This window comes from Actinia tenebrosa, unplaced genomic scaffold (genome assembly GCF_029948245.1).
Source record: "Actinia tenebrosa isolate PJP-AT-01 unplaced genomic scaffold, QUT_ActTen_1.0 PGA_scaffold3__52_contigs__length_22856419, whole genome shotgun sequence".
Classification (NCBI taxonomy): domain Eukaryota; kingdom Metazoa; phylum Cnidaria; class Anthozoa; order Actiniaria; family Actiniidae; genus Actinia; species Actinia tenebrosa.
Genome location: NW_028292580.1, coordinates 19,236,059 through 19,261,051, shown reverse-complemented (window position 1 = coordinate 19,261,051; position 24,993 = coordinate 19,236,059). Strand labels below are relative to the sequence as shown.

The following is a 24,993-nucleotide window of genomic DNA, read 5'->3' as shown; positions in this document are numbered from 1 at the left end:
TAAAGTGCAGAGGCCAATAAATCCCAAGTCTAAGAAAAACGAAAGGGAACTCGTATTTCGGCCCACGTATCGTTCCCTTGAGTAATATTCTGTTGAATCGTTCATGTTCTAAAGTTTTTACGGAGAAATAGTATATTATTATCATCAAGGCGGCCTCAGCCGAGTTGACTTTATTATGTGAAAATGTATGAGGTTAAGCTTTAGTATTTTTTGCATTTTTTTCATTCGTTCGCTGTTTCTGATTTTACAAAGATATAGTTATTAACCAGTAACTCTTTTCTCTATTTTCCCTGGAATATAGAGGTTATTTACCGGCTAGGAGATCTGGATAGAGAAAAACTGTGCCCGAGGTCTTGAATATACGTTTTCAACGTCAAGTGCACGGTTTTCTCCTATTCGTATGTACTTTAGGAAGGTAAATAGCTTATTTTTCCCCATATACTTTTCGGCTTGTTTTGCAAAATCTTTGTTGTTTGCAAACCGTTATCCCAGGATACCAGACCGCGGTTGGAGATAAAAATACCGTCTGTTCGCACAGCCAATCAAAACTCATAATTTAGGATACCAGACTGGAAAAATCCATTACAATAAACTTATCTAGAAGTCACCAGGAAATGGAACTTTTTTGATAAAGAGACGTGTTGCTTGAAAAAAGATTAACTACAACTTCGAGTTTGTATGAAATTTGGCCAAATAAGTGTTGTTTTTGTTTCTTCTAGAATAAAAACACTGAATACGCATGCCAAGTCTACTTGTTTTGATCGTTTTACCAATAGGTCTTATCCTTGTTGGGGCAATGCTTTCTTATTTCATTCAGATTCTTTGTTAATGTTGTATCCGTATACCTTCTTTCAGTCTTCTCAAGCTACGGACACACGGAAATTGATGTTGCACGCGAGCCATGGCACACGACGCAATTTGTTGCACGCAACGTTGCTGAAGTAGAAAAATATCCTTCTTTCGCAACATTGCCCGCAATGTTGCGCGTAATGTTGCACCGTGTTTCCGTACCTTCATATGCAACCATTAGAACATGTGTCTTCTTATTCGCAAGCGTTAAACGAAACAATGGGACTAGTCTTGGGAATGGCGAGCCAGCCCGTACCGCTCGGATCGAGTTACATGATTGGATTGAAAAACAATAGATTGGTTATCCAAACAATAGCACTAAACCTAACCTTACAAAAGCGGTACTGTACTTAGGGAGCAATGAAAAACCAGCTTTTGAGCGGTACTGGATTACTCGGAATGGCACGTAGTCTGTAGAGGGAAAACATTGAGTTATATCCATATTCTTGTGTCTTCTCATTTCTTAAACAAAGAAATGATACTCAAGGGAATGGCACATGGTATGAAATGGGTAAATATTCCACCAAAGCGAAAAAAGGCTAAATGACTCATTGAAGATTTATATCTTCTAGGAGGGCGAAATTAAATCTCAACTCAAGCACGCAGGGCTACCGCCAATCATATTCAAGACAGAGAGCGAGTCCTCAGTGTCAAGGTATGTTTCATCCACCTGTTGTAATAATTATAATAATGGGAGTTTCTAATATAGCGCATTTCAAATATCTCAATGCGCTTTACAATTATGGCAAGGGCATATTAAGGCGATATTAGCAACCGTGCAGCTTACAATCATGAGTGTGAATTGTTAGTAGATTAGTATTTTACCCCCAGATTGGGCGATAGGCTGTTGAACCGGGAGACATCCCCAAAATGACCAGAATTGTTCTATTACCACACTCGCCCTCTCGTGTGAGTAGAATTTGTTAGGTCTCTCCCTTGACTTCGCAAAACCTAAGACGCACTATAAATTCCAATTTGATCTGTGAGTTTGCCATGCCCTGACTTTGATTAGCCTGCGTGCGGCTGTTTCAGGATATTAGGGCATCCCATTTCTCCACTTTCTGGTCTCCTTTACCTTTCCCGTCCATCCCTCCCTCCCGGGCAATTCTTCTCCCCCAGTTTTTCGTGCTTATATGCATACTTTCTCGGCTTGATGACGTCACACGTTAAAACAGTTATTCTCTCTTGATACAACACTGTTTCGTAGACCTTCTTAGCAATTGCAAATATGGTACGCTTTCTAACCCACTATCGCCCATGCCTTATTAGATGTTGTTGGTTTGTGTCAAAATTAGAGCGTAACCTCAGGGTAACTGCTAATGACGAGGCAATAGCCCAAGGGAGCACGTTAAAATTTTGATTGTGTTGGTTTATCTTCGATTTTATCGCATGTATTCTAAGATATAGCAAGCGTTCCTTGTAGTGCTTGTTTACGTGCGCGCGCTAGCTGTCCGCGCGCTACACTTCATGGCAGGCTTTCCTTGCTTTAGTCGGGCTAGCGAATTTACTCCGAAAACCGACGAATATCTTGCGATTCCCTTCCTTACACGATCGTAAGCCATTCGGATCGGCCGAAACCAAAACACTACGAGGAACGCCTGTCACAAGATGGATTGCGCGCGCTAGATAGATCTACCAAGAACATATGACAATAACTTTCCTTATACAAACAAAATTTTAATTTGCTCCCTTGAATAGCCAACATACTGTCCCAATTAACCTGTAAGTCTAATCTCACAATAAATTAGACACTAGTGGTGCTTAAGCCTTAAGGTGAAATACCAGGAAATATTCCTGCCGAGTGGCTATTCCGCGTTGCTTTCTTCAATGGCTCTATGAACACAGTTCAACCTACAAACGACTCCACGCCATCACCGCGACTCATCGCGTTGGTGGTCTCGGTGGATGCTTTAAAAGTTTCATTAGCCTCCATGATCAAACAAGCTCATCGTCAATCCTTACATCACAAACCAATTCGCCGTCGTCATCTTCACATCTGGCTCCATTGACCATTCCAACATTTTCAGTTTCCCGCATGGTCTGCTTCCTTTGGTTTATCTTCGCCATCACCGCAGCCATCGCTTCTTTCCATCCCCAGCATCTCACAAGATCCCCTAGCCGTCCTCCCTTCTGTTGCTTCAAATTGCCTTCTCAATTACTCCAAGTTTTTCTCAGAGTTGCAATCCCACCCAGGTCAGTCTCAGGCCCAATGCGTTCGGCATGAAATTTGCCATGGCTTCAGACTGGGTTTTAGTTCCCCATTGGTCTAAAGCCATCAAAGAAAAACAAGCCTTCAGTCAGCATACCAGCATCCTGATGTCATTTATGCCTATCTTAACAATGATGTCCCAATTGGTAGTGGCACCTGATCACTGATCTCTCTTCACCTCATGGTCACCGTGTCAACGAGGGCATCAACCCAGAAACATGCTCCCTTCAGCATATAAAAATTGACGATGTTTCAAACTTGCTTTCCACTTTTGGAAAGGGAGCGTTTATAGCTAAATTTGATATCGAAAGCTCTTTCAGAAACACCCCCATACTAAAAGAGATCTCCAGTCTCTAATTGGCACATGTATCATGCTTGTAACGTCATCTGGCCTGGTCTAACATTCCTTTGCTGTATGATCGACTTACTCAGCTGCTTTCACAATGACCCAATTTGCCTAAATGTCAAGATCCAAAAAGACCTTTCTTGGTTGAGGGACTTCATTGGTACCTTGAATGGAATCAGTTTTTTCTCCTACCCTGGCCTAGAGCTTTTGCTCAACTTCCATGTCGGCTTACATACTTCAGTAACATCAGTGGGGTTATGTTGCTTATATGGATTGATGGATTCCGAAAGGTTTGATGGATGCTGACTCCAGCACTTAGGCTCATGTTCAGAGCCCGTGCTGGTCCCGTAAACGGATTCTTCTTAAGGTTGACATTTTAAAGCAGTTTTTCACATTTTAACTTCGCATCTCTTCAAAGATCCCAATATCATGCATTTGCTGAGAAGTTTGTTTTTGGTTGCAGCCTGCCATCATCTCTCTTTTTTAGCTATCTATGTTCCAGGTAACCACAATGGTATTGCTGATGCTCTATTGCGCTTCAATTGGCAGGTCTTCTGCTCTCTTGCTCCATCTGTGGACAGTCACCCAGTATAAATATCTCCTAACCTTATTACTTTCTCACATGGTTTAGAAGAGTGATGCTTCAATTTCTTATACCAAGGGATTGCTTCTTCAAATCGTCATACCTACTCTAGTGCTCATGCAGATGAAGTTTTTGAATATATGTGCTAATTATAATGGCTCCCTCTCTGTCTACATATCACCTTCGTTGCATAATGTATCCAGCACTCTTCCATTAAAGCTTACTTTTCAGCAGAGGGAAATTACTAGGGGAGTCCATCTCTCAACATATACTTGGTCCATCAACGGCTCCTTATTACTTCTGATATTCAGCAGCTGTTCTATGTAATTTGTCACTTTCATACTATGATGATGCTATATGTTGCATTGTTATGCATGTACTCTTTCTTTAGGTTTCAAAAATCCAATTTACTTTTCTCCGGAACTGGTGTGGCATTTGACCCATCTATACCCTTATTAGTGAACGATATTGCTGTTGACTGTCACGCACATCCAACTTGCCTAAAAATGCATATAAAAATGTCAAAGACGAATCCATTCCGCCAAGGCTGCTCTATTGTTATCGTTAAAGGGTCATCCCCATTGTGCTCTACAGAAGCATTGACCTTGTATGTCCCTCTCAGGGGCAACAGAGCTGGGCCTCTGTTCTTTCTAGAAGATGATCAACCTCTTACTAGAGTTGCCTTGAACCCAAGACTAAGGCTCATCCTCCAGGGAGGTGAAGTTTCCGGAAATTAGCTAGTTCCAGTCAACGAGGACACATCCCTCAGTGGCCAGCCAGGCTGAGGTAAAAAAAAGTGCTTCTGCCTGTCATAGCCTGTCACTATATACCAAGTTCCAGAAGTGTCTGGAGAGGCTGTGAACCCACAGACATCCAAATAGTCACCTAGAACCTCTGCAATACTGCAAACACCAAGGTCATGTTTCGGGAAGTCCAGTAAGAAATACTACATAGACCCATGGCTAAAGATTAGACAGTTGCTTGGAACATCAGTTGACCAAACGGAGAATAGTCTCCCTCGCAACCGTTTTTAGTGTCGGTCGTCACGCAACGCTCCCAGGGAGGGAGCGTTGCGTGACGACCGACACTAAAAACGGATGCGAGGGAGACTAAACGGAGAAAGATATAGTCCAAAGATGATTTCAACAGGCTGATCCTTGGTTCACTCTGATTCATATTTGACCAATTCAACATCTTGTTTCCCGATGTAGTAATTACCAGCAATAGACGACTCGCACTAACAGGTCATGTGACCATACCTCCCTAAAAACGAGCAGTTTTGTCAAAATGAAAAACAGATGTAGTAATTACCAGCAATAGACGACTCGCACTAACAGGTCATGTGACCATACTTCCCTAAAAACGAGCAGTTTTGTCAAAATGAAAAACAGAGATGAAAAGAGCTAACATCACACCCCACAGGACACAGAATAGGGGGCAGAGAGAACATTTACCTGTACACCATGATACCTGTCTTCCTAATATTCCCTGCTGCCTGACGTCCCTTGCTGCCTGCTTGCCTGCCTCATGTCAGGCAGACAGGCAGTGGTGGGCGTCAGATAGACTGTAATCTGTCTGCCGGACACCCCCAACTACCTTCAACCTATCTGCCTGATGTCACCCGCTACCTGTCTGCCTTATGACTTTTAAAAAAACTGGACTGGTTGCCCGACTCCGCCCTGCCCCAGAATGATTTTACTTGGCCCGTGAAACAAGATTGGATAATAAAAGACTAACAGTCCAAGTAAAACAAAAGAAAACAATGGAATTAGTGTATACTATGTATGCTAACTATTCTTTTCACGGGCCCAGTAAAATCCCTCTAACTTTTACAGAATTTGGGAACCAAAGGATTTGTTCAAAAAGAAATAACAATGCCCAAAAAGCATTCCTTTTATCTCGGGTTTTAAAATTCTGGAGCGCATAATAGGCGTTTCTCAAGATGGATGGGTGGGTAGGTGCGTGGGTGGATGGATGGTGATTAGGTGGTGGGGGAAAAAATCTTAAAACGGGCTAAATTCAAAAAATAACCACGCAGAGCGAAAGAAGTGCTATTTTTCAATGATCGGGTAAAATTTTGAGGCTTTATTTCACGTTTCAATGATTTTATCGAAATTTTTGATGAATCCCCATAAAATTCCTTATTATATATATAACATGACACCACAGAAACCAAGCTTGGGCTACCTGTGATCTTACAACTAAGACATACCATGGGCTTCCTGTGGTACTGAGCACGTGTACCCATCATGCTCCAGGGTCTCTTTGACAAGAAGAAACAAGATGGCGGGTGGAGTGAAGCTTCGAAGTGTGGACACAAACTTCGACCATTACACGGTAAGAAATGCTACAAAACTATACTAAACTAAACAAGCCTTAAGATAAGATTGAGGTTTTCCCCTGTATAGATTCCTATGAGGCTTTATGAAAATGTTCGCCGTTAAATAAGTATTTGCATCATGCTTCAGGGTCTCTGAAAAGAAGAAACAAGATGGCGTGTAGGGTGAAGCTTCAAGGTGTCGACACAAACTTCGACCATTACACGGTAAGAAATGCTTCAAAACTAGACTAAACTAGACAAAACTTAAGATAAGATTGAGTTCTTCCCCTGTATAAATTCATTTGAGGCTTTCTAGAATTTTTCGCCGCTTAAATAAGCATTTAAATCTGACATCTTGTTTGGTTGTTGCACGTGGCAGACTTTCAAGGTTAAAAGTTTTGCAAACTTTCTTGTTCTACCCTCAAAAACCACTCTATGACTGCTCAATAAATGCAGAAAGAATTCAAAGTTAATTTAGGCATGATTTTCTTTTCTAATTTTTTTTTTCCGCAAAAAATTTGAATATTTCTAACCGTATATCCATCAACAAATTAAGAAAAAAGAAAGGCAGTCTAAGCATTACATCCAATTTGACGGATTTGCTTTTATTTTAATTAAAACTACGGTCAAACAAGATATCTTTTTTTGCAAAAGGGAGTGGTTGACAAATTCTCCTTGGTAGGGCCCCCTAGGGTTGTTCTTTTTTTATCAGGGGGGTAGGCAGTGGAATTCCCTTGTGACCTGCACCAAGACTCCATGATCCGTTATTACTTTAAAAAATGGTCCAATTCTTTTTATTGTATAAGTGTAGTGCCACTTGAATTGTTTTGTGTGTTCCTCTCTTGGGCTTTAATCACACGGCAGCCATTTTTATGGTCCTGAAAACAAAAGTCTTTGTTCAGAAGTTATCTAAAATGGCCTCAAAAAATTTCCACTGCTCCACCTGCTCCCAGATAAAAAATGAAGGGTCCCTTAGGCTTTGCTCACCTTGGAGGACCATCATACTGACACTTTATTGTTTTTTTAGTTGGATCATCAAGGATAAGAAGGCTAGCTGAATCTATAAGTGTTAGTTTTAGATGTTATTTAGTTAAATTGCACAAGCGAAAACAATTTCCTTTGAATTGATTGAGCACCAGTGTAATTTTACTAAATACTTATTCACCAATTATTGAGTGGATTCTGGTTGATATTTGCCTCAAATATTGGCTGATCTTCACTTTGTCTTTGGAGAATAATCTTTAATTATTAAATATATCTACATATAATGCTTTGTTGTATGTAGATTTGTTTTCACCACTTTAAGAATAAGAACTCAAACTATCAAAGGTTGTGCAAGCTTTTCGTTACAAATGAAAAGTGACCACATCTTTTGAATTTTCTTACAATTTACTAAATGCTGGTAACTTATGCACATATAATGTCTCCTTTGGACCTGATGACTGGCTGGCTTGGATTGACTCTACATATTATGATATATATTTGATTGATGTATGATTTTGATTGTCTTTTATTGCATTTGACTAATATTTTTTGATCTTTATTTGTCTCACTTTGAATGATTCATTTTACATTTGATTATTGATGTACCAGAAAAAGTTTCTTTCAAAATTTTGTATATTCTATTCAAACTACTTCTAAATTTTTTTTCCCAGAGACAAGCAATAATTTAAGATACATTTTTAAGTATTTTGAATTTGAGTTAGAATATTTTCATTGCTCTAAGTCCTTTGCTTTAATTTTTTTCCATCCTTCTTTTTGCTTTTGAATCAGATTTGGCAAATTCCAAGAATCCGAAATTTGGAAATAAGCTTTTTCCTCAACAATTTCTTTGTTTGACATGTTTACAGTTTGTACAGTATTCTCACGCTGTACTAAAAAATTCTGTGATTCTAAATGTCTTTTTTTTTAATTAAAGGAAAAAACAATCTCTTTTTATCTTTTCATTTGGTTCATTGATTTTAGTCATTCTGCAACCATAGTAAGTGAGAGGATACTGTATACATCATGATGATTGTTATTCTCATTGTTGCATTTGATGATACAGTAGAACCCCACTATCTTTTCCTTGTTATCGTTACTCAATGATCAAGAGAATCAAAAAAAGGTTTTCGTACCTTTACATACTCTTATAAATTGTATTTCCTGATTTTCATGTTGCGACTGTTCTCTCAATCAGCTTGTAGCAACTAAGACAGTGATAACCAAATTCATGATCAATCAGCTGCACTTGACATTTTTAAATGTTATTATTGGCTTTCAATTTATCCTTTGAACATATTAGATGAGATAGTGTGGTTCTACTTTCTTTGATTACCATATATAATGATGCTTTAATAAAGATTTGCTTGCTACATTCTGCACTCCTGGCTCACTCCCTTTAACACGGTAAGTCAAGTGCATAATTTACCAGCATTAAGTCTTGTATTTTTCCACCAATGTCCTCTTTTATCATCCAATTACTTTTCTGAATCTCTTACATTGCTATTTAAAAATATGGTAGACCATGTATTTTGCTATTGCATTTATTTCAAATAACTCAGAGGATGTTGGTTGGAAGGTGCAATTTTCTAAATTACTTTTCTCCGACAAGTTCTTAGTCACCTTACAAACACTAAAACTTGCAGAGCAACAGATGAGTCAATTGAAGTAATTCACTTAAATAAGTTCAACTAAGTATCATGGTCAAGAGATTTAGGCTTTCATGTGTATGCCAATTTTAGTTTTTTTAATTTTTTTAAAGTTAGTACAAATTAAACCTATTTTGTACTACTGTAGTCAATTTTTTGGCCCATTACCTGTTGCAACTGCTTGTAGTGTTTGTACTCATCAGTGGAAATGGTTCCATTTATTCTTAAAGTGGTGAAAATATATTAACTTAGGACTATGAGTGGACACACCAATGGTCAGATAGAAATACTGTACAAAATTCTAATTGGATATTGACTGATGTTTTATGGCTATGCCATATCAATCCTGTTTAGAGTTCTTTCTGTAATATTATATTATCTAAATATTTTTTATTTTTGGCCACCTTTTACATTGTTTGGGTAAAACCTAAAATCATTAAAATAAAACTGAATGCCTTTCTTAAAGGCCTCACCAATATTATCTCTCAGCTCCAATTTCATCTTTTCTTTTGGTTCCATTTACTTAATCACCAATGAGGAAAGTCTCAAAACTATAAGTGACTTTATTGTATTCCACAAAATGTACTTACTACTTAAAAACCTGATCGGAAAAAAATACAAACGAAAAAAAAGTTATTTGGCATCAGTATTTCACAGGACTTGGTGTGTTCATCTCATAGTCTGACAAAGGTGTTGCTTGAGTTAAAAGTACAACAAGAGATAACAAATGGTATACTAAAACTTAGTTAATTTCTGTCCGACTCTGAAAAGAGTTTTATTCGTTAAAAAGATTTCAAATTGAAAATGTTATTTTAAAAATCAAATGGTATGTTGCCATGTTTCAGGCACTGAATGGATTTGTTAACTAAAATGATTGAAAAAATGGGCTTATCTGATGTTGGCGTTATAATGGCTTGATATGTTTTTCTTGCCACTACCTTTGGACTTCAAATTGCAAATACCAAGTTGGAAACAATATTATTAACAATATTACTATCATTAAATGAAAGAAAATCAAAATTACATACCTGGTTGCAAACAATTTATGATTGGTCAGCAAAAAAATACCATTTGTTACTCTTGCTGTAATGCAGAATAGATTGTATAGGATTGAGTAAACCATGGTACAGTCTTGAGGTTCCAGGATAGATTCACTCTGATTTCATCTTAAAACCATACTATAACATACCTCACTTATACCTTGCCATACACCATGGTTTGCTGCAATCCTGTCTAAGTCAATTCTGTTACTAGTACTGGTAAGGCTCAGTGTAGACATGGAACTTTTCATTGATCAAATATTAAATGTTGGGAGGTATCTAAAATCAGTCATCCAGAATTGGGTCTTTTCGACTTTCATAAAGCTCCATACAAGCTACTTTTCATTGATCGATTATTCAATGTTGGGAGGTATCTAAAATCTGTCATCCAAAATTGGGTCTTTTAGAGTTTTATAAAGCTCCATGCAAGCTACCCTCTAGTCAGTTTAAGGCGGCTTTCAATCTGATTAGATAAAGTAGATGAAAAGTTCCAAGTCTAACTGGGCCCAATTAATACTGTATACGAGGCATAGAACCAGTTTTATGCCTCGTTTTAGATTCCAGTACCAGTCTTTTAATCAAGCAACACCTTGGTCTTGAGAATCCTAACCAAAAGCTCTGTCCCTGAGGTCATCAGTTCATCCTATGCAAACCCTTAAGGGTGGCCCTTAACACTTTGTTGAGGGCCATTTTTTCTTAAGGGGAGGGTAGGTTTGAACTTTTGATCTCAGGGACCTTCGTCTAATTACCCTAGGGGCAAAAAAAATCACAAAAAGACTTAGTATATATTTTTTCAAAATTTATGGGGATTTTTTACTTTTTTTTCACAATTTTTTATTTATTTTTCTTGCCAATTTGAATTTTTTTATTTTTTTAAAGCCAATTTGAATTTTTTTTCTTTTAAAGCCAATTTCTGTTCCTTTTTTTTTTTTTTTTGAGCCATTCTTTCTTACCTCATGATGGGTACCAGACTTGCCTTGTTCCTTGCTTGTGGGTGGCTGTCTTTTTGCTTGTCCAATTTTTCATCTGAGAACCTAGACCTTACCTGGATTTGAACCCTTACCTTCAACTTGCCTCTTGTCCATTAGCCGGTGCACTTGTGTTGTATACTGTCAGTTTATTTGTTGAAAGTGATGGTATTGATGTACCTTAAATCATAGGGCTTTGTAATGGCTTGCATTAATTACCGATTAAAAATTCTTATGCATATTTAATGTCTTGTTTATTGTGTGAACGCAACAATGGGGTAATTAACAGAATAAAGGAAGGGGATTAGATGGGTGGGGTCGAGCTGATAAGTTAGCCGAAGGGTAAAAGTGCAAAAGCGAAAGAGGTGCAAGTGAGTGTGGCTCAGTGAGCTAAGTACAGCTGAGGTTGCAAATGATGAAAATGCTAAAAAAATCCTAAGTTTTTGGGCGGGAAAAAGCTTTGATCCATGGAGCAGATCACGTGACAAGGAGCCTGAAAATTTTCTAAGTTTTTTGGCGGGAAAAAAACGAAAATTTGAAAAGGGGTGTACCATGAAATAAACAAACGGTAAAATATTTTGAAACTCATTTATTATACACCAAAACAAGTACGTGTAAAACACGTAAATTCAATCCGAAATATCAAAAAAATAGCAGAAATAAATGAACATTTTTGTAAACTGTTTTGTATAACCTGATTGCTTATCCAATAAATAAACGTCGATTGAACTTCAAATTCCCTCGTTCCTGTTGGTCCTTGAAAACGTCTTTCCATTTTTGATTCTTTGCGTTTATCCTAATAATGATATATAGATAAAATAATTAAATAAATATACTGAAATAGAGAAAATAAGAGAAAAATATCAAATGCATTTTATATTTGATATTTTCCTCTTATTCTCTATTTCATTACACACACCGAATGCACAATTTTTCACTACTATACTGAAATAGATTAAGAAAGAAAAGCTTATAATGTTGTGTGTATTTATAAGTTACTTTCTCTTGAACTCAGCTTCAAATTTAAGGATAGAAGATAATACATGTCTTCTATACAGGAATCTAGGAATTAAACATGGGGGTGGAGTAGGGAAGAAATTGATGCTCTACGATCGGCGGGTGTAAAAAGTACAAAAATCATTTTTTTTCTATGGTTTATTGACGCGGTACTTCTAGGTATGACTAAATATAAATGTACTAAGAATCTAAACAGTTCTAAAGGTAAAGACAATACTACAAATGCTCGTCGGTACAAAATCAATTTTATTTTAAACGACTCGTTCTTCAACTTGGCTAGCAATGACATATAGTTACCCAAAAACCTTCGAATTTCGACTTTTTTATGATCCTAATAGTTCGACAAAGTTTATATTTCACTTTACCTTCCATTCTAGACGTCTAGGGTATTTATTACGGCTGGTTTCTTCTCAAACACTTTGATGGCTTCTTGTCGTTTTTCAAAATGGCGGAGCAGAACAAGTTTGTTGGATGTCTACGAATCCCTTGAGAATGAAAAATCTGCATGCAAAAGAAAAGTGTACTCTTAAAAAGCGTGGTCTATACAAAAACACCTTCGTCTTTCAAGACTTTAGGATGACCACTCCCTTGAGTGTCATGTCTTTGTCTCTATGGACAATCAATGTAGATGGCAATTAAATCGTTAAAAAATGTAATGTTTGTTTTAAAAAAGGTTTTAAAGTAAGAGGATATTTAAACTTCTTAAAACAAAAGCCTTAGGTTTTTGAGTAAGGCATTATAATGCTTTCTGTTAATTTTCAGGAATTTTAAGTTACAAAAAATTGCGTTTTGTGAAAGCGGTTATTTAGCGCATAGGTGAGATGTGTTATTAATGTAATTTTTATTGAAAAAGAAATGCAAAAACATACCAAAGTATGCAAAAGTTTTAAAAAAGTAGACCTCTGACAAGGCAAACGCAGACCAGAAAATTCCTTCACTCATAACACCATTGCTTTCATATGATTAGAAAAAATAATTTCAGAAAAGTTCTAAAAAACACTATTTATAATTTAACGAAAATTTGGGACTTCGAAATTCCTATGAATTAATGCGAAAAGTCCAAATATTTTTGTGCCAACATTTAAAGCTAATAAAGAAGTTTCTAATTCATCTTGCTCTTTTTGAGAGAAAACTTTAGTTTTTCTTCTATAAAGCGTTTTCTGGCGATCAATGGAGTTTGGGATCCCTGTGGTAAAATAATGAAACCACAGGCAACCCAAACTGAAGTGTTTTCGCCTTTTCATTTTCAACGTTCTGAAAATTTTTCCAAACTTTTGTAAATGCAGTTATTTAGAGCATTATTGAAGGTGTTATTCACGTAATTTTTGTTGAACACGAAAGGCAAAAACATACAAAAATATGCAAAAGTTTAAAAACAGCAGACCGCTGACTATGTGACTGCAGACCAGAAACGTCCTTCACTCACTACACCGTCGCTTTTATATAATCGGAAAAGATAGCTTCAGAAACATCAAGCCCTCATCCTCAGCTTTCTCTTAGTGTATATTTTGTTCATAAAAAGCGAATTTTTAAATTGACGAAAATTTGGGACCTTCGAAAAAACGCGATTTTAGGGGTCTCAACTTCAAGAGCCTTGTTCTCTATGAAATAATGCAAAAAGTCCAAATTTTTTTGTGCCAAGATTTAAAGCTAAGAACGTAGTTTCTAAAGCACCTAGTGCTTTTTTAAAAAAGTTTTTAGTTTTTCTCCAATAAAGCGTTTTTTGACGATGATTGGAGTTTGGGATCCCTGTGGTAAAATAATACAGGTTCATAAGACCAGAAATGTTAAATTTTGTGGCAAAAAAAAAAAAAAAAAAGTTATACATATTTGCTTAACATATGATGTCAATATAATAAAGATGGGTGCAAGTGGAACCTGTGAATCTTTTTCCACAAATGATAAATAAATCTATAATAAGGCAATGTATTTTTCACTAAAAAAAGATAATCAGCTTATACCAAGACAAACGAAAGGCAATCCTTAAATAAAGCAACAAAACAATGCAATAATTTGCACATTCAAATCACATGTTATTGCTCGTAGAGTTGTTTGTTGGTTCTCTCCTGTGCTTTGAGGGTTTTTTCTTGGTTCTACGGTACTCCTCCCTCCACAAAAATCAACGGGCCACAGGTTTGTTAGCCCCTGGTTATCAAGTGCCAACCCTCGTAAAACAAGAACGGTATTTTGTATCAAGTAAAAAATAAAAAAAAGAAAAAAAAAAAAAAAAAAAAAGAAGGATTATAAAACTTAATTCAATGCAAAAGAAACGTTAGCTTGCTCCTCTTTATGGTTTCAATATTCTTTCATATCAGGCTTGCAAAAACGTGTTATACTGAAATTCTCCTATGCTAAAATATGCAAAAACATGTTAAACAGTTGGATATGGGATTGAATATTATGAATTATAAATCTTTTAAAGGATTTCAAGTTTTTTACTACATTTCTAAACGCCTTTTAGTGAACATATCTTGTCAGGTTTTTTGATTTGCGGCAAGTGATTTCAATGTTTTATATATATATACCGGGCTTGCCAACACTTGTTATACTGGAATTCTCCTCCACAGAAAAGTCCAAAAACAAGTTTGATATGGGATTGGATATTATGGATTTTTCGCTTTTGAAAGGATTTTTATTTTTTAGGAGGTTGGAGATTGCGCGGGAAGCGATTTCAAAAAAAATATATTTTTATACCGGGCTTACAAAAACCTGTTATACTAGAAATCTTCTGAATGAAAATATCCAAAAACAATTTAACAGCTTCATATGGCATTGGATATTATGGATTTGTCGCTTTTCAAAGGATTTTTATTTTTTCAACTGTATTTTTTAGAGCGTTTCAGGAGGTTGGTGATTGCGCGGGAAGCGATTTCAATATTTTTTTTTATATACCGGGCTTACAAAAACCTGTTATACTGGAAATCTCCTGAATGAAAATATCCAAAAACAATTTAACAGTTTCATATGGCATTGGATATTATGGATTTGTCGCTTTGGGAAAGGATTTTTATTTTTTTAACTGTATTTTTTAGAGCGTTTCGAGAGTTTGGTGATTGCGCGGAAAGCGATTTCAATATTTTTTTTTATATACCGGGCTTACAAAAACCTGTTATACTGGAAATTTCCTGAATGAATATATCCAAAAACAATTTAACAGTTTCATATGGCATTGGATATTATGGATTTGTCGCTTTTGAAAGGATTTTTATTTTTTTAACTGTATTTTGGTACTTGGTTGGTGTACTTTTGGTATTTTGGTACTGAGGTTGGTGATTGCGCGGGAAGCGATTTCAAAAAATATATATTTTTATACCGGGCTTACAAAGACCTGTTATACTGGGATTTTCCTACACCAAAAAGTCCAAAAACAAGTTCAACAGTTTCATATGGGATTGAGTATTATGAATATTTTGTTTGTCAAAAGATTTCTATTTTTAACTACATTTTTTAAAAGCGTTTTTTCGATACATATCTTGTCAGCTTGTTCGATTTGCGGCAAGCGATTTCAATAATTTTGTATATTTTTTCAGTTATATTAAATCAATGGTATTAAAAGTGAAGGAGTTTTCTAGGCTGCGGTCTACTGTTTTGACACTTTTCTATATTTTTCTGCTTGTTTTTAATAAAACTTACATGAATTAACAACACCTCTTATAATGCGCAAAAAAACTGCGTTGACAAAAGTTTGGAAAAACTTTGAAAGAAAAGTTTGAAAATAAAAGAACGAAAAGTTCCAGTCTGTGTGCTATAGTTTCTCGCAGGTCAAGGTTTTGCGAGATATTTAAGTGATACCTAAATCTATAAAGCTCTATAAGAATTCAATTTTCTTTTAAAAAAAAAAGAATTTGAATTTTTATTTAGACCAAATGATCATTTTACCACAGGGACCCCAAAGTCACTTCAATATAACCACAGGTATCCCGTAAATGGTTCCGGGGGTGGGGTTAACTAGAGGATCACATGGTTTTTATTGCGCTAGAGTTAACCTTTTGATGTGGCAACAAAAATCCTACGAACTCCCCCCTCCCTAGCTAGGGATAAGCAGCGATCAGTTGTGTATGTTATGCATATTAAACAAACACCGAAATACACCAAATAAACTTAATTGGAGAGTGACAAACCTGCAGATGTTTTGTAAACATAACGTACCAGGCATCTATGTGTTGAATCCAGCCAGATTCTTGACTCATTCCGTGTTCCATCGTCGTTTCTTTGCTCAATCATATCATCAACATGGAGGACAACACAATAAAATCTTTCTCAAGATACAGTTCAGTGCTTAACAAATGTAAATTTATTTACCAATAGCTTTTTTTTCATTGGATTATTGAACAATAAGTAATGTATCTTGGGAAACGCCTATTATGCGCTCCAGAAATTTAACCCGAGATAAAAGGAATGCTCTTGAGCATTTTTATTTCTTGCTGAATATATCCTTTTGTTCCCAATTTCTGTAAAAGTTATCACTCAATATAATAGAGGGATTTTACTGGGCCCGTGAAAAGAATAGTTAGCATATATAGTATACACTAATTCCATTGTTTTCTTTCGTTTTGCTTGGACTGTTAGTCTCTCATCATCCAACCTTGTTTCACGGGCCAAGAAAGATCACTCTGGGGCAAGGTGGAGTCGAGCCCCAAGTCCAGTTTTTTTAAAAGTCAATTTGAACACAAACACCGTCAGCCACACAATCGCAAAATGACACCATGTTACATTCTCCCCCCCCCCCTCCCCCTCCCCCACCACCACCACCACCACCACCACCATAGATATCTAGGATTTCCTACTGGCCTGCTCTAACATCGAATACAAACCTACAGACGAAAAAATTACACAAAAACACAATTTTATTAAAATGATAGAAGACTCTACATTTACCAAATACGATGGCATTTCTATTATCAAATGCGTTACTGTAATCGATTGCGCCGATTACGGCGTTTAAAATAGGTACTTTATTTTTTATTATAGTATAGTATTTAAGAAAATGTTGCGCATCAATGTAATGCACGAACACCGTGAAGCGCGCGACCCAGAATAACTGTACACGATGTATGTAGCCAACTACATACGCATTGCGCACGATATACACATGGACAGTGCACACGATGTATCTAGATCACATCATGCACGCTACAGGATAAATCTAATACACGCATTGGGCACAATATATCTATGGACAGTGCACACGATGTATCTAGATCACATCATGCACGCTACAGGATAAATCTAATACACGCATTGGGCACAATATATCTATGGACAGTGCACACGATGTATCTAGATCACATCATGCACGCTACAGGATATATCTAATACACGCATTGGGCACAATATATCTATGGAAAGTGCACACAATGTATCTAGATCACATCATGCACCGGCACGCAGCATGATAAATCTAATACTTTATTTGTAAATCTTCTAATATTTATTTAATGTAATATATCGCCTCCCGCCTAGATTAGCTTTATGCTATTTGCGGGAGGGTGATAAATTGTGTATATATAGTCATTATTTTGTAAAAATAAACTTGAAACTTGAACTTGAATACACGCATTGGGCACAATATATCTATGGACAATGCACACGATGTATCTAGATCACATCATGCACGCTACAGGATAAATCTAATACACGCATTGGGCACAATATATCTATGGACAGTGCACACGATGTATCTAGAGCAAATCATGTACGTACATGTCATACCGTGACCGTGTCGTGACCGAGCAGTACTATCGCGCGCTGTCTTTGGCTTACAGAATGTTGCAATCTCAAACTGCTTTTGATGTGCGCAATCCCAAACAAGTAAAAGGACACCAAAATTATCATACAGAAAACATTTTGCGCATTAAGGGTACACGTACTCTGATTATATCTGATACGAGCGACTTACTGCACTACAAAACGATCCACAGAAAATTCAAGTTGTACACTTACTCTAATCATATTTAATGCGGGCGACGTGAGCTGTTTAACTATCAAAAAAACATATGGACATACTGTGAATCTATATATGTATTAGGGTATCTTATGTTTACTGTACACGGGATATTTCAAACTCACTGTACCCTGCGCATCTAACATATCAAATACACTGTGCATCATATACTAACAATATACCCTGTGCATCTAACACACCTGGTGTGCGCAGTGTATCTAATACACATAGAGTGCACGGGGTATTTAATACTCACTGTACCCTGCTCATCTAACATATCAAATACACTGTGCATCATATACTAACAATATACCCTGTGGATCTAACACACCTGGTGTGCGCAGTATGTCTAATACACGTATAGTATTTAATACTCACTGTACCCTGCACATCTAACATATCAAATACACTGTGCATCATAAACTAACAATACACCCGGTGCATCTAACATACCTGGTGTGCGCAGTGTATCTAACACATGTAGAGTGCACAGGGTATTTAATACTAACTGTACCCTGCTCATCTAACATATCAAATACACTGTGCATCATATACTAACAATATACCCTGTGGATCTAACACACCTGGTGTGCGCAGTGTATCTAATACATATAGAGTGCACAGGGTATTTAATACTCACTGTACCCTGCGCATCTAACATATCAAATACACTGTGCATCATACACTAACAATATGCCCTGTGCATCTAACACACCTGGTGTGCGCAGTGTATCTAATACACGTATAGTGCACAGGGTATTTAATACGCAATGTACCCTGCACATCTAACATATCAATTACACTGTGCATCTTATACTACCAATATACTCTGTGCATCTAACACACCTGGTGTGCGCAGTGTATCTAATACATGTAGAGTGCACGGGCTATTTAATACTCACTGTACCCTGCACATCTAACATATCAAATACACTGTGCATCTAACACACCTGGTGTGCGCAGTGTATCTAATACATGTAGAGTGCACAGGGTATTCAATACTCACTGTACCCTGCACATCTAACATATCAAAGACACTGTGCATCATATACTAACAATATACCCTGTGCATTTAACACACCTGGTGTGCGCAGTGTATCTAATACATGTAGAGTGCACGGGGTATATAATACTCACTGTACCCTGCACATCTAACATATCAAATACACTGTGCATCATAAACTAACAATACACCCTGTGGATCTAACACACCTGGTGTGCGCAGTGTATCTAATACACGTAAAGTATTTAATACTCACTGTACCCTGCACATCTAACATATCAAATACACTGTGCATCATATACTAACAATATACCCGGTGCATCTAACACACCTTCGTCTTTCAAGACTTTAGGATGACCACTCCCTTTATTGTCATATCTTTGTCTCTATGGACAATGGATGTAGATGGCAATTAATAAATCGTTAACAAATGTAACGGTTTGTTTATAAATATTTCTTAAAAGCACTTCAGTTTTAAAGTAACAGAATATTTAATGCTTCTAAAAACATATTCCTTATATTTTTCTGTAAGGGACCGGTCATTTATTAGAGAGGGGGGGGGGGGTGGTGCAAATGGGGAGGGGGCCATACCTTTTCGTTCAACCAAAAATGAGGGGCTGCATGAAACTATGCAAACATTTTTGGAGGGTCATGCATTTTTAGTCAACTATTTCAGGTTTGATATAGTGTATAAAGCTATTTAGTATACATTTTCATAGCAAAATTAAAGAATAGAATCTCGGAAAAGAATACTATGGAAAACACAGGTATTCGGACCCAAGCAAGGGAAGAGGGGAAAGGGTTTTCGGTGGGTAAAATGTTAAGTAGTTTGTAAGGGTGTTTATAGAGCATGAGGGTATGGATGGGAATAAGTTCTTATGAGTATTGTAGATTGGAAGAGATATAGGAAAATATGAAATTTGGAAGGATTGATTTGAAGGTAGGAAAATATGAAATTTGGAAGGATTGATTTGAAGGTAGCGCAGGGAATAGGGGAAATATGCTGCATATGGCCAGAGCACGAGTGGAGGGGGCGGTGTTGATATGATGTATCGAAAAATAATTTGCTTGTAAGTTTGTATGATGAGCTCATGTGTAGGTAGAACCAAAAGTGTATGGATGTGAGACTTAGCGCTACATCTTGGACCTATCGTCATGGGATGAAGATGCAAGATAGCGAATGAAATCGACGTATTTCAAGACTCTTAGGCCCAGGTTGGGTCTGAGGTGGGGGGTGGGTCATGTTATTTTATGTTCTCATTCTTTCTTGGGCCACGTTACTTTATGCATTTGAAAGAACAGGGCCATAAGAAAATATGCCATTGGAAATGATAATGCACCAGCCCAATCCCCCCCCCCTCTAATAAATGACCGGTCCCTAAGACATTATTTTTCTTACTTTAATTTTTAAGAATTTTAAGTTACATAAACTTGCGTTTTGTAAATGCGGTTATTTAGCGCATAGTGAGATGTGTTATTAATGTAATCTTTATTGAAAAAGAAAAGCAAAAACATACCAAAGTATGCAAAAGTTTAAAAACAGTAGACCGCTGACAGGGTGACCGCAGACCAGGAAGTTCCTTCACTCATTACACCATTGCTTTCATATGATCGGAAAAAATAATTTCAGAAACGTAAAGTCCTCATCCTTAGCTTTATTATTTAAGTGCATATTTTTCTAAGAAAAACGCTATTTATAATTCCCGCAAAATTTGGGACTTCCAGATTCCTTTGAATTAATGCAAAAAGTCCAAATATCTTTGTGCCAACATTTAAGGCTAATAAAGGAGTTTCTAATACATCTTGCGCTTTTTGAGAGAAGTCTTTAGTTTTTCTTCTATAAAGCATTTTCTGGCGATCAATGGAGTTTGGGATCCCTGTGGTACAATAATGGACCACAGGCAACCCAGACTGAAATGGTTTCGCCTCTTCATTTTCAACGTTCTCAAAACTTTTCCAAAATTTTGTAAATGCATTCATTTAGAGCATTATTGAAGGTGTTATTCACGTAATTTTTGTTGAACACAAAAGGCAAAAACATGCAAAAGTATGCAAAAGTTTAAAAACAGTATACCGCTGACTAGGCGACTGCAGACCAGAAACGTCCTTCACTCATTACGCCATTGCTTTTATATAATCGGAAAAAATAATTTCAGAAACATAAAGCCCTCATCCTAAGCTTTCTTTTAGTATATATTTTGTCCATAAAAAGCGAATTTTTAAATTGACGAAAATTTGGGACCTTCGAAAAAACGCGATTTTAGGGGTCTCAACTTCAAGAGCCTCGTTTTCTATGAAATAATGCGAAAAGTCCAAATTTCTTTGTGCTAAGATTTAAAGCTAAGAAAGTAGTTTCTAAGGCACCTAGTGTTTTTTGAAAGAGGTTTTTAGTTTTTCTTCTATAAAGCGTTTTTTGACGATGATTGGATTTTGGGATCCCTGTGGTAAAATAATACAATTTCATAAGACCAGAAGTCTGAATTTTCAAAGGCAAAAAATGTTTTATATATTTATATTTTTGCTTAAGATATTATTTCAATGTAATCGAAGATGCATGCAAGCGGAACCTGTGAATATTTTTTCACAAATGATAAATAAATCTATAATAAGGCAATTTATTTTCCACTAAAAAAAGATATTCTTGGTTTTCACCTACGTCATCATGAATTTCAAAAGCGTAAATTCGCATTATAATGAAATAAAAGTTATATATTCTTGCAAAGCGGTCCAAACTACATATACTGGCCAAATTTTAAGGCTGTAAAGCATTTCGTTGCGGAACTATAGGCAAGTAAACATGACGCAATTTTTGGTTAAAATGTATGGAGCGGCCATCTTGGTGTTCCAAGTTGGTACACCATCATGGCGGACGAAATTCCAAAGGCTTAAAATGATGGAATATTTCATATGTTTGGCTATATTTCAATTAAATATACTTTATATAGATATTTAAAACGTGTCTAAGGGAAAATCTTTCAACTAGAGTAAATTATTTTAATATTTTCATCGCTATTTAGATAGACGTGACGGTATTGCGTGACACAAACTCAACCTTCATAACTCGGGAACCAAACATCGAAATGACTCGAGATTTTTTCTTGTGACTTATAACACTGATTTCTAAAACATATTTGAGAAATACCTTTATACGAGCTATAGTTTAGATTTTGATGTTTTGATGACGTCATGTGAAAACCAGCAATAATCAACTTATACACAGACAAACGAAAGGCAATCCTTAAATGAATCGTTGTTTGTTGGTTCTCTCCTGTGCTTCGAGGTTTTCAGTTTTTTCTGGGTTCTAAAATTCTCCCCCCTCCGAAGAAATCAGGGCCACCGGTTTGTTAGCCCCTGGTTATTAAGTGCCAACCCTCGTAAAACGAACGGTATCTGAAGCAAAAAAAAAAAAAAAAAAAAGGAAAAAAATTTATAAAACTTAATTCATAGCAAAAAAACTCAGATGGGTCGCCTTATGAACCTATAGTTTCAATATCTTTTCATATCAGGCTTGTAAAAACCTGTTATATTGAAATTATCCTATACTAAAATATACAAAAACATGTTAAATAAGCTCAAACCTATGGTTAAATAATCTTTTTCAGCTAAATTCTTTATGCTATCGCAATAAAATTTAAACGGATTTAGGTTAAATAAAGAATGGATGTTCCCACTGACAATTTTTATCTTTTACGTTTGAAATGGTACCATGATGGATATGTGGTGTGCCTGATAACACGTGTGACGATCAAACCTATATACCTATGCATGGTTAAAAAATCATTTTCAGCTTACATGCTTATGCTATCGAAACAAAAATTAAAGATTTAGAATAAATAAGGAATGTATAGTCTCATTACCAATTTTTATCTTTTTTCATCAAAGATTTCTATCTTTTTAACAAGTTTGAAATGATGCCATGATGGATATGTTCTGGGCCTTACTACGCGCGCGACGATTCAAAAAAAACCCTATGGCTTTAAAAAAAACATTTTTTAGCTACATTTCTTATGCTATCGAAATATAAACTAAAGATTTAGGTTAAATAAGGAATGGATATTTCCACTGACATTCCATGTCTTTTTTTCATCTAAGAATTCAAACGATTCAAACCTACATGACTATGGTTTAAAAAATCTTTTTCATCGTAAAACTATCGAAATCAAAGCTAAAGTCATCTACCTGGTAATTATTGTCTGACTCACCTATTACCTGCCTACCCAATGTCCCTTTTCTGCCTAATACCCCCCAATGCCTGTCTCTCTGATCAGTTTTACTCGGAATAACTTCAAATTTAAAGAAAACCCTTATCAAAAAAAATTCCACAGGAAGCCCAAAACCTCCGCAAGCCAATAAAACGCTTTATAAAAAAATAACAGTAAGTGTCTTATAAAATGTATTGCACTTTTTAGAAAGTATTTATTAAGCTTTAAATCTGTGTGCAAAAATATTTAAAGATTTCATTTTATTTTATAGAGAAAAAACCGTTCTAATTTGGAAGTCCAAAATCAGCGTTTTTCGAGGTGACCCAAAATTTCGTAAAATTTAAATTTGACTTTTTCCAAACAATACACACATTGCTGGAAAGCTCTTCTTGAGGGCAATCTAGTTCCGGAGGTTTTTTGATAAACAGTCTAAAACTAAAGATATTATGCAAGAGAGAGTTTAACTCTTGGTCAGCGGTCTCCTGTTTTTGAACTTTTTGCCATTTCGTATACTTTTGTTTTCTTTTTTCAAACCAGACTAAAACTGCAAACACCTCTCATTGTACGTCATTCATATGCCCTAAGAAATTTCGTGATTTTGATTACTATGACTATAAAACGCGATGTAAATTATTGCCATTTTGGGCTACCTGTTGTTCAGTTCAAGCCCATCATGTTCAAAGGATATCACTTTTTGACAAAAGAAATTTCTCACCTCCAAATTAATTTGCAATGTATATTTATATTTGTTTGTTCGTTCATTCGGCTATTATTTCTTTTGTTTTGCAAATCGTTCGTTCGTTTATTCCTCTATTTGTTTCGCTTGTTAAATGTTCAACACTTGTCCATTCGTTCGTTTGGTTCACAGGCAAGACACTGTGTAACAAATATTTACCGATTGATAAAAAAAAGGTTTGCCCTAGCTTAGAAGAATCTAAAACATTATACTCATGACAGGTCTCATGATAGCAATCGAGTGATTTTTATACTTAAAATCCTGTATCAATCACGAGAAAGCTGCAAGATTCGTAGTCTAATCTAACTCTTTTCATTGTTATACCTTACCTTTGATCCGGCTTACAGTAGATCGAGCTTCGTCTCATCTTGCGCGCTGCAATCCCCATGTTTGAATTTTCAACTTCAACATGGCGTACAAAAGAAGCGCTTGTTTGATACGAAGGGTCCCTTGAGATCAAACCAGTGATCAAAGAAAGGATCCTGAACAAAAGGGATTCAAAAAGAAAAACTCTTTGTCTTTCCCCTCGCGTGATCCATAGACATTCAAATGCGCGAATCTTTCCAAAAAAAAACTTCAACTTCCAACGCAACTTTCTCTTTCCCCCGCCCCATAATCCCCGGAACAAAGAGAGTCCTCATGGGATATAGCTGGTCCCTACATACAGTCGGGCTCCGCCCTCTTGGCATTCCGGCTATCTTATGCTCGGGACTCTATATACTATAGAGGGCGGCATAATGGATGTTTATTATACCCTGAATACTCCCGACCCCCTTCCCGCATGATACCCCTTAAAATTAAATAAAACCAGGATCAAATATAACAACTCATCAATCTATTTAGTTTAGTTTATTTTCATCTATTTGTAGCAGCACTAGATTACTAGGAGGCTATCTAATATGATGAATGGATGGATAAGTGAATGGATAAATGGATGAATGAATGAATGAATGGATGGATGAATGGATAAATAATTGAATGGATGAATGGATGGATGGATGAATAAATGAATAAATGGATGAATGGATGGATGAGTGAATTAATGGATAAATGGATGAATGGATGAATGAATGAATGGATGGATTAATGGATAAATAATTGAATGGATGAATGGATGGATGAATAAATGGATGAATGGACGAAGGG

The 24,993-nt window shown here is 36.3% G+C and overlaps 1 long non-coding RNA gene across 1 annotated transcript; it reads left to right on the top strand.

Moving 5' to 3' along the window:
- The first annotated feature begins 317 nt into the window (after positions 1-317).
- LOC116301407 (uncharacterized) lies at positions 318-11,186 on the top strand. The gene is made up of 5 exons (XR_004197727.2): positions 318-415; positions 1,422-1,504; positions 6,157-6,324; positions 6,456-6,532; positions 7,335-11,186. It is a non-coding gene; the product is annotated as an uncharacterized LOC116301407 (long non-coding RNA).
- The last annotated feature ends 13,807 nt before the right edge of the window (positions 11,187-24,993 follow it).